At 54.4% G+C, this 12,809-nt stretch overlaps 1 protein-coding gene across 1 annotated transcript in view; it reads left to right on the top strand.

The window, feature by feature from the left end:
* The first annotated feature begins 454 nt into the window (after positions 1-454).
* RAP1A (RAP1A, member of RAS oncogene family) overlaps positions 455-12,809 on the top strand; it is a 32,293-nt gene continuing 19,938 nt past the window's right edge. The window contains exon 1 of the mRNA XM_054293980.1: positions 455-520. The gene's annotated coding sequence lies outside the window, so the exon portion shown is untranslated. The remainder of the gene's footprint in view (positions 521-12,809) is intronic.

Raw genomic sequence — 12,809 nt, 5'->3', positions numbered from 1 at the left:
GCGGCCGGTCCCTCTGCTCCTGTCCCTGTTCCCTGGGATCAGACCCCAAACCCCCCGGCTGTCCCTCCCTGTCAGGAGCTGTGCAGAGCCTCAAGGTCCCCCCGGAGCCTCCTTTTCTCCGGGCTGAGCCCCTCTCGAGCCCCTCTCCAGCCGCTCCAGCCGCTTCCCGGCTCCGCTCCCTGCCCCGGCCACGCTCCAGCCCCGCACCAGAGGCCGGGCCCGGCCCGGTCCCGCCGGGTGCCCATCCCCGGACGGAGCCGGTCCCGCGGGACAGACCCGACCCCACCGGGCACCCATTGCCGCACGGCCCCGCACCTGCCCCGGCCCCCGGAACTTTTGCGGGCCCGTCGGTCCCCGCCCGCCCCTGGCTCCTCCCCGGCCGCGGAGGGCGGAGGGCGGAGCGGAGCGGCGCCGCCGCCGCGCAGAGCAGCAGCAGCGGCCGCGGCAGCAGCCGAGCCCCAGCCCCAGCCCCGGCCCGCAGCGGCGGCGGAGCGGCGGCGGGAGCGGCCCGGGGGCGGCGGTGAGCGGGGAAGGCGCCGGGGCCGGGGCCGGGGCGGGGCAGCGGCGGGGGAAGCGGCGGCCGCGGGTGTCCCGGCGGGGCCTGGCGAGGCCGCGGCCGGGCGGAGCGGGGCAGGGGCCGGGGCCGGGGCCGGGGCCGGGCCGGAGTCCGGCGGGGCCGGGCGGGGGCAGCGGGGCCGCGCCGGGCGCTCCCTGCCCGCGGCCCGGCCGGAGCGCGGGGGAGGCGGCTCGGCCCGGCCCCGGCCCCGGCCCCGTGCTGGCCGGCCGGTCCCGTCCCGGCCCCGCCGGACATCCATCTTGTGCGGCACCGGGCGGGCTGCCGGCGGCGGGCGGAACTGTCGCGGTGCCCCTGCGGGCAGGTGCGTGCGGGGCGGCCGCGCTGGGCTGGGCAGGGGCACAGGGGCTTGTGCGGAGCGAAGGGACAGCGGGGCTGCAGGTACGGCCGGGGGGCTGGCACAGGGCACGGCGGGACGGGGCACAGGGCACGGCTGGACAGGGCACAGAGGACGGGATGGGCACGGCAGGACGGGGCACGGGGCACGGCCGGGGGGCTGGCACAGGGCACGGCGGGACGGGGCACAGGGCACAGAGGACAGGGCACAGAGGACAGGGGATGGGCACGGCAGGACGGGGCACAGGGCACGGCTGGACAAGCGGCCCGCATGGGCGGCAGGAGGTTTGGGCAGGTGGGACAAGCCAAGGGGGAGCCCCCCGTGAGCCACGTGGAGCAGCGGGCTGGCCCATCCTCATCCTCCGTTCATGCTCACCCTCCGCTCCATCCTCATCCTCTGCTCCATCCTCACCCTCCCAGCCCATTCTCATCTTCTGCTCCCAAGGACCGGTTGTCCCAGACCACCTCAGCTCTGGAAAGGCTTCTTGCACTTCCTTCGGTCGCTTTAAAGAGAAACCATTCTCTGCGTAGGGAAACTTTGGTGTTTAGGTGCTTCTCGTTAGTTGGTGTCTTTGCTGGCGGTATTTGAGTCCAGAACGTGTGGGTTTGGGGTTTGGACACAGCCGAGCCAGTTCCGACTGACGCAGAGCTGGAATTGGGTCTTGCTTTGCACACAGCTTGGAAAGAGCTGCAAACAGGAAGGGCAAACCATGAAAACTCGGGTTTTTTTCCTTTCAGTAGCTTGACAGGGGAGATAATATTGCTTAAAATAGTTGTTTGACTTGAAAACGCCTGTCTGCCTTCGGAGCATTGTACCGGCGCTCTGTAATTTCTGTTGCTGCTGTAATTCTCTCTGAGTGGTTGTGTTGCTCCCCGCAAAGAGACACCAGATTATTTGAAGAGTCGAGGAGAGCGTCTGTTCAGCTGACAGTGCCTGTCTGCTGTGAAATGTTTCACTGTTGTGATTGGTGTCATTGCTTTTTCATGCTGAAACGGTGTGCCAGTAATTCTGCCTGGTGTAGCGGATCCTCAGGTTTAATGCGGGAATTTGTGAGACTTTTGGGAAGTAATGAATGGAGCTTGGAGAAACAGAAAATGGTGCGTTAGCAAAGCTCTGCGCCTTTAATGAGAAGTTATCCAGAACCAGGCAAGTTAAAGGGAAGTTCCAGATGGAGCACTCTTGCTCTTGTGGTCTCTGCGACTTTCTGAATTCACAGAAGCCATGTATTTCACAAGTATGAAATGCTGATTATTCTGACATCATTATCACGTTGCTATAGTGACTTCATTGCTCCGGGAATGCCATGTTCACATCCGGTTGCTATGGAAAAAATCAGTGTCATAAATAAAAACATTTAATGTTCCGTTCATCCCCGTGGCAGGAAAAAAGGCATCGATTTATTGACGCGAGCGAAGACTGGCAGCATATTCCAACAGAAGTTCTCAGTGCCAAGTTACAAACTGGGAAGCTGTCACTTGCCGTTCTCAGCAGATTGTCCCTTGCCTCCCTGTGTTGTGGCAGGTAGCAGAAGTTGTGAAACGCTGCTTTTGGAACGGAGGGTGACAGAGCGTCTGTCGTTCTTCAAGGTGGAGCTGCCAGGAAGTGCCGCGCTCGCGCCGCTTCTAAAAATAAAAATCTGTTTTCATGCGCAGTGCTGGCACTGCCTGATCCTGGAGGGGAGCGGAGTTATCCCTCCAGAGCAGCTCCAGAGCAGCTCCTGCTCACAGCCTGTGCTGGGGATGCCCAGCAGTTGTGGGGCATCCTGTGCTGGGGATGCCCAGCACTGCAGGGCAGCCTGCATTGGGGGTGATGCCCATCTTGGGCTCACAGCCTGGTCCTGGGGATGATGCCCATCTCGGGCTCACAGCCTGTGCCTGGGGATGATGCCCATCTCGGGCTCACAGCCTGGTCCTGGGGATGATGCCCATCTCGGGCTCACAGCCTGGTCCTGGGGATGATGCCCATCTCCTGCTCACAGCCTGGTCCTGGGGATGATGCCCATCTCCTGCTCACAGCCTGTGCCTGGGGATGATGCCCATCTCCTGCTCACAGCCAGTGCTGGGGATGATGCCCATCTCCTGCTCATAGCCTGTATTGGGGATGATGCCCATCTCCTGCTCACAGCCTGGTCCTGGGGATGATGCCCATCTCGGGCTCACAGCCTGTGCCTGGGGATGATGCCCATCTCGGGCTCACAGCCTGGTCCTGGGGATGATGCCCATCTCGGGCTCACAGCCTGGTCCTGGGGATGATGCCCATCTCCTGCTCACAGCCTGTGCCTGGGGATGATGCCCATCTCGGGCTCACAGCCTGGTCCTGGGGATGATGCCCATCTCCTGCTCACAGCCTGGTCCTGGGGATGATGCCCATCTCCTGCTCACAGCCTGTATTGGGGATGATGCCCATCTCCTGCTCACAGCCAGTGCCTGGGGATGATGCCCATCTCCTGCTCACAGCCAGTGCCTGGGGATGATGCCCATCTCCTGCTCACAGCCTGGTCCTGGGGATGATGCCCATCTCCTGCTCATAGCCTGTATTGGGGATGATGCCCATCTCCTGCCCACAGCCTGGTCCCGGGGATGATGCCCATCTCCTGCTCACAGCCTGTGCTGGAGATGATGCCCATCTCCTGCTCACAGCCTGTGCCTGGGGATGATGCCCATCTCCTGCTCACAGCCTGTGCTGGGGATGATGCCCATCTCCTGCTCACAGCCTGTATTGGGGATGATGCCCATCTCCTGCTCACAGCCTGTATTGGGGATGATGCCCATCTCCTGCTCACAGCCTGGTCCTGGGGATGATGCCCATCTCCTGCTCACAGCCTGTGCCTGGGGATGATGCCCATCTCCTGCTCATAGCCTGTATTGGGGATGATGCCCATCTCCTGCCCACAGCCTGGTCCTGGGGATGATGCCCATCTCCTGCTCACAGCCTGGTCCTGGGGATGATGCCCATCTCGGGCTCACAGCCTGGTCCTGGGGATGATGCCCATCTCCTGCTCACAGCCTGTATTGGGGATGATGCCCATCTCCTGCCCACAGCCTGTGCCTGGGGATGATGCCCATCTCCTGCTCACAGCCAGTGCTGGGGATGATGCCGATCTCCTGCTCACAGCCTGTGCCTGGGGATGATGCCCATCTCCTGCTCACAGCCTGGTCCTGGGGATGATGCCCATCTCCTGCCCACAGCCAGTGCTGGGGATGATGCCCATCTCCTGCTCACAGCCAGTGCCTGGGGATGATGCCCATCTCCTGCTCACAGCCTGTGCCTGGGGATGATGCCCAGCACTTCGGGGCTGGGGGACCCTCGGTGCCAGCCCAGCCCCAGCCTGGTCCCAGGCAGGCTGGCACCCCAGGGCTCCCAGGAAGGATCCTGCCATCACGTGTCCTGGCCCTGGCGTGGCTGTGTTCAGGGTAAGTAGCTTTGCTGGAGGTTTGAGAGGATCTCCTGCCAAACGGGCCGAATTACTCGCGCAGCATAAGTCCAGTGGCAGGTTAATGCTTTTGTGTGGAGGCTCGTGTTTACACAGAGCGTTGGAGCAGTTTGTATTTGAAGCCATAAGTTGCAAATATACAGACATGAGTTATTGGTGATGCATTTGGTGGCTGCTCAGCCAGTCTGAGGACTGTTCTTAAAAAAACTGAAAAGTAATTAAATGGCAGGAGGCTGACATGTGGATGTACTTGAACATTAAAGTTTTAATTGTATATTGAATCATCGTCCTGGGCATAAACAACTCCAAGCATTTGTTTGTACTTTATATTGCAGTGCTTTTTCTTGTGCCCTGCACGTGCACAGCGCACTCGGTGGCACTTTGAACTCAGTGTTTAGAGAACAGATTGCTTCTGTGCAGCTCTGCAGACTTTAAAAATCATCTTCAAGAGGAATCCTAATGCTCTGACAACAGGAACCTGTTATCTGTTTTCCTAGAGAAAACAAAGTGTATCTTTTGAACATACATAAGTTCAAACCTTTAGGCTTTATATTTGAAGTGTTTTTTATGTGTAGCTGTTTGAAGTTCAGAATTATCCTTGATCCAGTGTTACTTTCAGCCTTGCCAAAATCAGCTTAGCTGGCTCTGGCTATGGATCCTGATCAAAACTCTGGGTTTTAGGGTAATATGGGAGACTTCCTATTTTATCACTTTCTTTTCATTTCTGATGAGCCACATTAGTGTTGAACATCAGTCCCTTCTTATAACTTTGTGTATTTAATTTGGCAAAAGCAGATTCAAGAGAGACACAACTTTTAAAACTTGTTCAAGTCCAAGGGTGCTGTTTGGATTTTTTTGGCCTTGATTTCGGGGGTTGTTGGGTTATTTTTTGAAGATGAGGTAGTGAGGATGGTGGTTAAAGTATGGCCTCAGTTCATTTTGTGTTGAGTGCTGAAGTAGTTACTGGTTTTCTTTTACTCTTTTATTTAATAGTTAATTGGAAATTAAACAGAATTTTAATGAAAGCGTCTTCTTAAAAGGGTGCTTCTAAATCCTAGGGTGAAATTTTCCTGTAGGCATTTGTGTTTGCTCTTCAGGAAAGGTGCTGCTGCTGGAAACATGACACCTAATGGCAGAGATAAGTAAGGATGTCCCAAAGTCTCTCTGAAGGAAGAAAGCTGTCCGTGTTGCTGAGCTTGGCCCAGCCTGTCTCAGGTGTCAGGCCCTGTGTGAATGTGGACGGTCCCTCTCCATCCCCGCAGCTCCTGGAGGGCAGGATCAGGCTCAGAGGTTCCAGGGCAGGGGGTGGGATGGAGCTGTGTGGGTTACTCACCCCTGGAGGGGAGGAAGGCAAGGCAGACTCCGAATCCTCTGTGTCCCATTGTGGAACCTTCATTGCTGAGCCCTCAGCACCTCCTGGCAGCCAGAGCCCAGTGGGAACCCGGCTGATGCAGTTCAGGGTGTCCAGCACCAGCATCAGAGTGAGAACCATCAGTGCTGGGTGAGTGGAGCCCTGTTGGACTGTGACAGCAGAGGAGAAAGGATTCAGCGGGTGTGAGGAATACACAGGTTAATTGTGCCAGTAGCACTGCTGATGGAGGACAGAGAGGAACCTGCAGCTCCTGCCAGGCCTGGGCAGGGCAGTGTCCTTCCTCCAGCCTGGTGCTGCAGCAGGGGTGCTGTGGTGCCTCTGCTGGGCTGGCACAGCTGGCAGGAGCGTGCCCTGGGCCTCATTCTGGTGCCAGAATGTTCCAGAGGGGTGACACTGGGTCTCAGAGGTACCAGGCTGTTACCTGCGAGGACCAGCCTGTGTTCATGGGAGTTACCTGGAGCTGCCTCTCCTGCAGCAGATTGAGGGTCTGTGCTGGTTGTTTGTCAGCTGGCTGTGTGCTGGTGCTGTTGACATCCTCTGTGAGCTGGTTTGACATGTCTGACTGAAACCCTTCAGAGCTAAATGGCTCATTATGAGAAGCTTCCTGTTATTTCCTGTGATAGCATAATTTTGTTAATTAGTGCCTGTTTTCTGAGCTCCCCTCTGAAGGAAAGGGACCCAGTGAGAGCAGAGCATCAGTCAGGACACACGTGGGCCTGCTCAGCTCCCGGTACCAGGTTTTCACACTGGAGCACTCTGTGCTGCACCTCTGGTGCCATTTCACTCCCAGGTCTGCTGTGAAACAAGTTTTGATCTGCAGAGGGACAGGAACTGGTTCCTGAGGGATCCCTTCTTCCCTTGCAAATGCTGCAGTAATGAAGCTGTGTGGAGAAAGCCATTTAACAATATTGAAATGAGGAGGCTGTGGGAAGAAGGGTGGTGCTCAAGGAGGAGGCACCGAGCGTAACATTCCTGATCAGAAATGCTGTGTCTAAACTCAAATTGCATTCATGTGCTGTGGGAAGATCCTCAGGGGTGTGTGTGGGAGAAAATGGGACACCAGGACCCGTCCCTCACTGGATCCCCAGTCGTTTTGGGTCTGTAACTTCTCTATTGCAGGCTGTGCTCAAAGCCCTGGTGAGGGTGAGCTCAGGACTGCCTGGCTCTGTTTCTCTGTGGCAGCAGGGCCCAGGGCAGGGCTGGGGCTCTTTCCCAGCTGTCAGCTGCTGGAGCAGGTCGGGTGGCCACATAAAGACGGTGTTTTGATGTTTTGATGTGTGCTCCAGCAGGTATTGGCAGTTGGGAAATACCTGCTATACCTGAACAGGCACTTCCTCACTGCAGCTGCCCTGGCTTCACCCGAACCCAGGCAAGGCACCCATTGCATCTTTTTGGTTGGGAAGCCCAGATGCTGACAAAAGCAGGCTTGGCATGCTTTGGAAACTGCTGGCTGCTTTCTTTTGGTGAACAGAGTCATCAGTCTGAGTGGGACCCTGACCCTGCATTGGGCTTTTATACCAGAGAATAAACAGGTAAGAGGAAAAACAGCAAAAATGAATCTCCAGGGAGAAACAGGTAACAGGAAAAACAGCAAAAATGAATCTCCAGGGAGAAACAGGTAACAGGAAAAACAGCAAAAATGAATCTCCAGGGAGAAACAGGTAACAGGAAAAACAGCCCGAAAGGAGTCTCCAGGGAGAAACAGGTAACAGGAAAAACAGCCCAAAAGGAGTCTCCAGGGCTGCTCACAGCCCATGGCTGCAGGGGGCTGGCTTTGCTCTTTCACCTCTTTGACTTTATTTAACTCAAATTGTGGGGGGCCAGGCAGTGGCAGTCCTGTTGAGCAGGTGGCCCGAGGCATTGTGGTTTGTTATTTATTGTGAATATTGATAAGATGGGAAATACTTAAATCCATCTGGGGCACTGAAGCAAGGTCTGGATGAGCCCACAGCAGTGGCTGTGTTGGGGCTGAAACAAATCTTTATCCATGGCTTCAGTGAGGCAGAATGCACGCAGAAATGTGCTCCGTGTAACAAGCAGGGTGAGCATTTCTGTGATGGGAATTGGTGCTTTGTCAGAGCCCTGCTTTTGGGGAATGTTCTGCACCTGGGAGCGTGCTTGTCAATGGGCTGTGTTGCATAACTGCTGCTTGCTGGAGCATTGCAGGAAAACAGGCACTTGCATTTCCTTGCACTTCCCTGGTCAGTGACTGCGCATTCAGGGCTGGCTGGAATGTTTTGGGGTTTTTTTTTTTAGTGGGAATATTTGTTGGATTCAGTGAGGTTGTGTTGTGCAGTGTTGTAATGCTGCAAAAATGCGAACTCGTCGTGTTGGAGCGGGGCATCGCGTGCGAGCCCAGGGCAGTGCAGGCTGCTCAGCATCGCTGCTGCAGCCGGGGCTGCTCCTGCCCTGCTGCAGCTCTGCGATCCCAGGCAGGAATCCTGTGCAATCGGGCATTTCCCACCTTGGCGCCTGGAAATGGACCCCGGCTCTGGAAAGCAGCGAGGACGTGGGAGGAGCGCTTCGGCCGCACGCGTTGGATGCAGTGCCTTTTGTGTTGTATTTCTGTGCAATGTGCTTTTCTCTCATGCAAATAAACTTGAAGTGGTAGGGAGGGGCGGCTGAGAAGAGGAAAACTTTCATTACAGACAGCTGACATGCAGAATAATATCTTTTTATATGCCACTCACCACGTGATAGTTAAAAGTAACTCATAGTTCACTGGGTAAGGCTATTTCTGGTGCAATTCTCTTTTTTTTTTGTGTAACAGTCTCATTCCAGCACATCTCGCTTTACCCTGAGATTTGATGTGTTTGTCAGTCCTGTGCTGAGTAACTGTTACTGGGTATCAGGCCTGAAGAACAGAAAACTTGCTGCATTTATGAAGTAAATATAGGTGAAGATAAAATAAATTTAGCCAATTGTTGCTTTCTGCTTTAGATTATAACACTAATTGTAGCTGAAAATAACATTATGATTAAAGATACAGACTGAAGTGGTTCCAGATAGCCTTTCTCATGAAATATTTATGCATTTAGGGCTTTTAACTCATCAGATCACTTACGAAGTTGTGGAGGTTACAATATTATTATGGCTTTGCCTTGTTTTGTGAATACACTGCATTGGCGTATTGATCACTAGAATGCAGTCAGGGCTTTTTCAGGAATCCCGTTTGAGATGATCAAACAGATGTTGTAATGCTCCAGGGCACTTTCCTCGGTGGTGTGATTCTGAGAAAGTGGGGCTTGTCCTTTTTTCTGTAATTCCAGTACTTTGCAGCCTCTGTTAAATGAGCTGTTTGCCCAAACCCTTGTTGCAAACACAATAATTGAGTCCAAATCCATTTGGCGGCAGAGCAAACTTGAGCTGGGTGGCTTAGCAGGTGTCAGGAGGATGAAGCTGTGTGTGCAGAGCTGTAACTCCCCTTGTCCTGTTCATGCTGTAGCTCCCCTTGTCCTTTTCATGCCGGGTTCACATCCCCTGCATCTCCATGGGTGGAAGTTGAAATAGATTTGGGAACTTTTTAAAACCATGGTGGTAGCGCAGTGCTGAGGGCATGGGTTGGTGGTGGGCAATGTTTAGTTGACACTTGATGCTCTGTTTGCAGATTTACTCCAGAAAACAGATAGAGGAAGTTTTTAATTTGGTGGAAAGTGTTCTCACCACGAGGAAGGCACAGAACCTGTGGAGATGGCAATTTACACTCAGATGGAGTGAGCTGTGTGCCCAGGTCCTGCAGAGTGCAGAACCTGTCCCCAGGCTGTGTGTTTGACAAATTCACATCCCAATGTGGGAGGGAGGATTTTTGGGATGTGCCCTCCCTTCCTGTGAGTCAGATCCAGCCCCTGTGCTGCCCCAGCCCTGGCCTTGCTGCTGGTTAAAGGCTGCTCTATAATTGTCTGTTTTGGTTGTAATCAGGCTTGACCTATAAATGCTGAAATGGCTCGTATAAAACTGATTAAACTACCAGAGCTGTTTCCTTTAATGCCACCTTTTATTCACCAAAAAGGAAGTTCCAGGATGAATTGTCAAAGGAATTTTGCCCTTTTAAGCAGGTTCAGGAGGATTAGGAAACTTGAGAGAAGCCCTGGTGCAGAGGCCAGGCCTGGCAGTTTGGTTAAAACCCCTCTGGTTTTGAAGCTCTCTCTCTGGCACTGAAGTGTTAATAACTGTCTGAATATTCCTTCAGTTAAAACCTTCACACAGAAGAAAGTTTCATTTTCGCTGTAGAAGAAAATTCAGTTTCCACCCCCACTCTGGCCCAAGGTTCCAGGAAGCAGCATTAAGGGGCTGAGCTAAATACTGGAGGATTAAGCACCACATTAAATAACTTAATTTCTTTACGAAACGTAATGAAACTGTTACTTTCCCCTCTATTTGCAGTTAATTCTGTGCACTCAGTGCCATTCAGGTTCCTGTCAAGCCTTGAAATCTGCCCTGAAAAGCAGTGGGGAGGTGCAGTCCCGCTTGGCAGTGCCAGAACATCCCTTGTGAGCTGTGTTTAAGTCCTCATTACACGGATGCTCACTGCTGCAGGGGGTTTATTTAAACTGATAAACAAATGTAGTATTAATAAGCGGCCATATGGTCAGTGGGGCTTTTCATTGTGGAAATTGTTGTAAAAAGAGGCGTTTAATTGCGTGGGAATGGGGGGGTGGTTGCTTGTGGCAAGTGGAAATCTCTGGGCTGCGCATGCAGAGCTGACCTTTAGAACGGGCTGCACGGTCACAGCCAGTGTGCAAACACAGATCATGGCAGCTGTGCCAGGCAGATTTAAAGAATCTCAGCATTTTCTGGGGTTTGTGAGTTAGCCCGGTGTGCTGAAGGGCTGGGATGTGCCCCGTGTTTAGAGGCTTGGTGTTGGGATTTATCACTGGTGGGTGTAAATCATGGAATGGTTTGTGTTGGAAGGACCTTAAAGCCCATCCGGTGCCATGGCAGGGACACCTTCCCCTGTGCCAGTGTCCAGCCTGGCCTTGGGCACTGCCAGGGCTCCAGGGCAGCCACAGCTGCTCCATGCCAGGCCCTCACTGCCCTTTGGGTAAAGACTTCATTCCCAATGCCCAATCTTAACCTACCCACTGCCAGCTTGAAATACAAGGGAAGAGCAGTTTGAACCTCTCCAACTTCATTGAGAGGTTTCAAAGAACCCCTAGTGGCATGGAAGCTTCTTCCCTCTATTATATTTTTTATGCTGGAGACCAGGTAAGCTCAAACTGGGCTTTATGGCTGATGTCTCGTCTCTACTACTGCAGAAATAAAATAATCAAAGTGCAGGCTGAACTTTCGGTGGCAATCTATCTACCTCATGTCACTTATTTACTCTTAATTGTATAAACCAGGAAGAATAGTGGCGAATGTTGCCAAGCTACTATCAGCACAACAAATTATTCCTTCCAAGTAGAATGGAGCTGGTCTTTGCTACCACTGAGCCTCCTCAGGTCTGTCTGGAATTTAATCTGTTTTATAAAAGGTCAGAATATTTTTCCCACTAAAGGAAATGGAGAGGAATGAAAAACTTTACAGGGTTTAAAAATCAGTGGCAAGTTGTGGATGTGATAGGCAGCAAAAGGAGGAAGTGCCCTGAGCGGCTGCTGTGCCTAATGGCAGATTTGCCCTTTAATGTTTGCGTCTTTGCCTGATGAGGAAGGGGGAAAGGAAGTGTTTTTTTATTTTTTCTTCCAAAAAAAGCTGCGAAGAACTCCTGTGAATGGTGGAGAGCCCTCTGCTGAGCTGCTCCAGTGGGGCTGCATGGAAAAGGAGAAATGGTGAATGCGGCCGTGGTGCTGCTTGGGAGGAGCTGTGCCCTCGCTGTCCCTGCCCTCGCTGTCCCTGCCATCCCTGCTCTCCCTGTCCCTGCCGTCCCTGCCATCCCTGCCCTCCCTGCCATCCCTGCCCTCGCCGTCCCTGCCCTCCCTGCCATCCCTGCCATCCCTGCCCTCGCTGTCCCTGCCATCCCTGCCCTCCCTGCCATCCCTGCCCTCGCTGTCCCTGCCATCCCTGCCCTCGCCGTCCCTGCCCTCCCTGCCCTCCCTGCCATCCCTGCCCTCGCCGTCCCTGCCATCCCTGCCCTCCCTGTCCCTGCCATCCCTGCCCTCCCTGCCATCCCTGCCCTCGCCGTCCCTGCCCTCCCTGCCCTCGCTGTCCCTGCCATCCCTGCCCTCGCTCTCCCTGCCATCCCTGCCATCCCTGCCCTCCCTGCCCTCCCTGCCATCCCTGCCCTCGCTGTCCCTGCCGTCCCTGCCCTCCCTGTCCCTGCCGTCCCTGCCCTCGCCGTCCCTGCCGTCCCTGCCGTCCCTGCCCTCGCTGTCCCTGCCCTCCCTGCCATCCCTGCCCTCCCTGCCATCCCTGCTCTCCCTGCCATCTCTGCCCTCAAACCGTCCCAGAGATTGGGAATTGAGCAGCGTGTGTTGCCTCGCTGTGCCCAGTGCTGTGCCCTGCCTGCAGCTCTGGTTGGCATTCCTTTGCGGAGTGCTGCAGCCTGGCTGGAGGGCAGCTGCCAGCCCCAGCCCCTGACGCAGGGCTTTGTTCTAATTTGGGGATGCAGAGTGTGTTGGGCTCCGAGTTGTGCTGCTGGCTTCCTCTCCCCTGCCTTTGTCTGGCTGGCACATGTCCCTAGCAACTTTCTGCAAGTGCAGAGCAATAGGACAAAAAATAAATTAGCCGTTTCAGCACGGCAGGCTTTAGCTGCCCAGAGCCCTTGTTCCTTGCCTGGAGAGCTTCTATAGCAGAGCAATTTCCAGTGAATAATTAGGCAGCCACTTCCATAGAAGTTAACATTATGTTATTTGAAATTGCAGGTTCAGCGTGAGGCTGATTGCACACAAGATTGCAGGCTGAGGAGGATCAATCCCAGAGCGTTTGTGCACAAAATGACTATTTCCCATGACAGAATTATTGCTGTTTTCCAGGGAGCTTGTCTCTGGGCCGTGTTTGTGTGGGCTGCAGTTAATTTGCTGGAGCTCCATCCCGGCCAGGCTCTGCTGCTGGAGGACTTTACTCTCTGCCCAGCCTTTATGGCCCTGGCTCCGGAGCTGCCAGGCTGCAGATGGTGTGGGGTGATGCAGAAAGCGTGGCTGGGATGTGGCTCTGA

Source organism: Melozone crissalis, unplaced genomic scaffold (assembly GCF_028551555.1).
Source record: "Melozone crissalis strain CALT ecotype California unplaced genomic scaffold, PUWL_Pcris_2 ptg000198l_1, whole genome shotgun sequence".
Lineage (NCBI taxonomy): Eukaryota > Metazoa > Chordata > Aves > Passeriformes > Passerellidae > Melozone > Melozone crissalis.
Note: the sequence above shows the minus strand (reverse complement) of the source record. Positions and strands in the feature narration are given on the sequence as shown.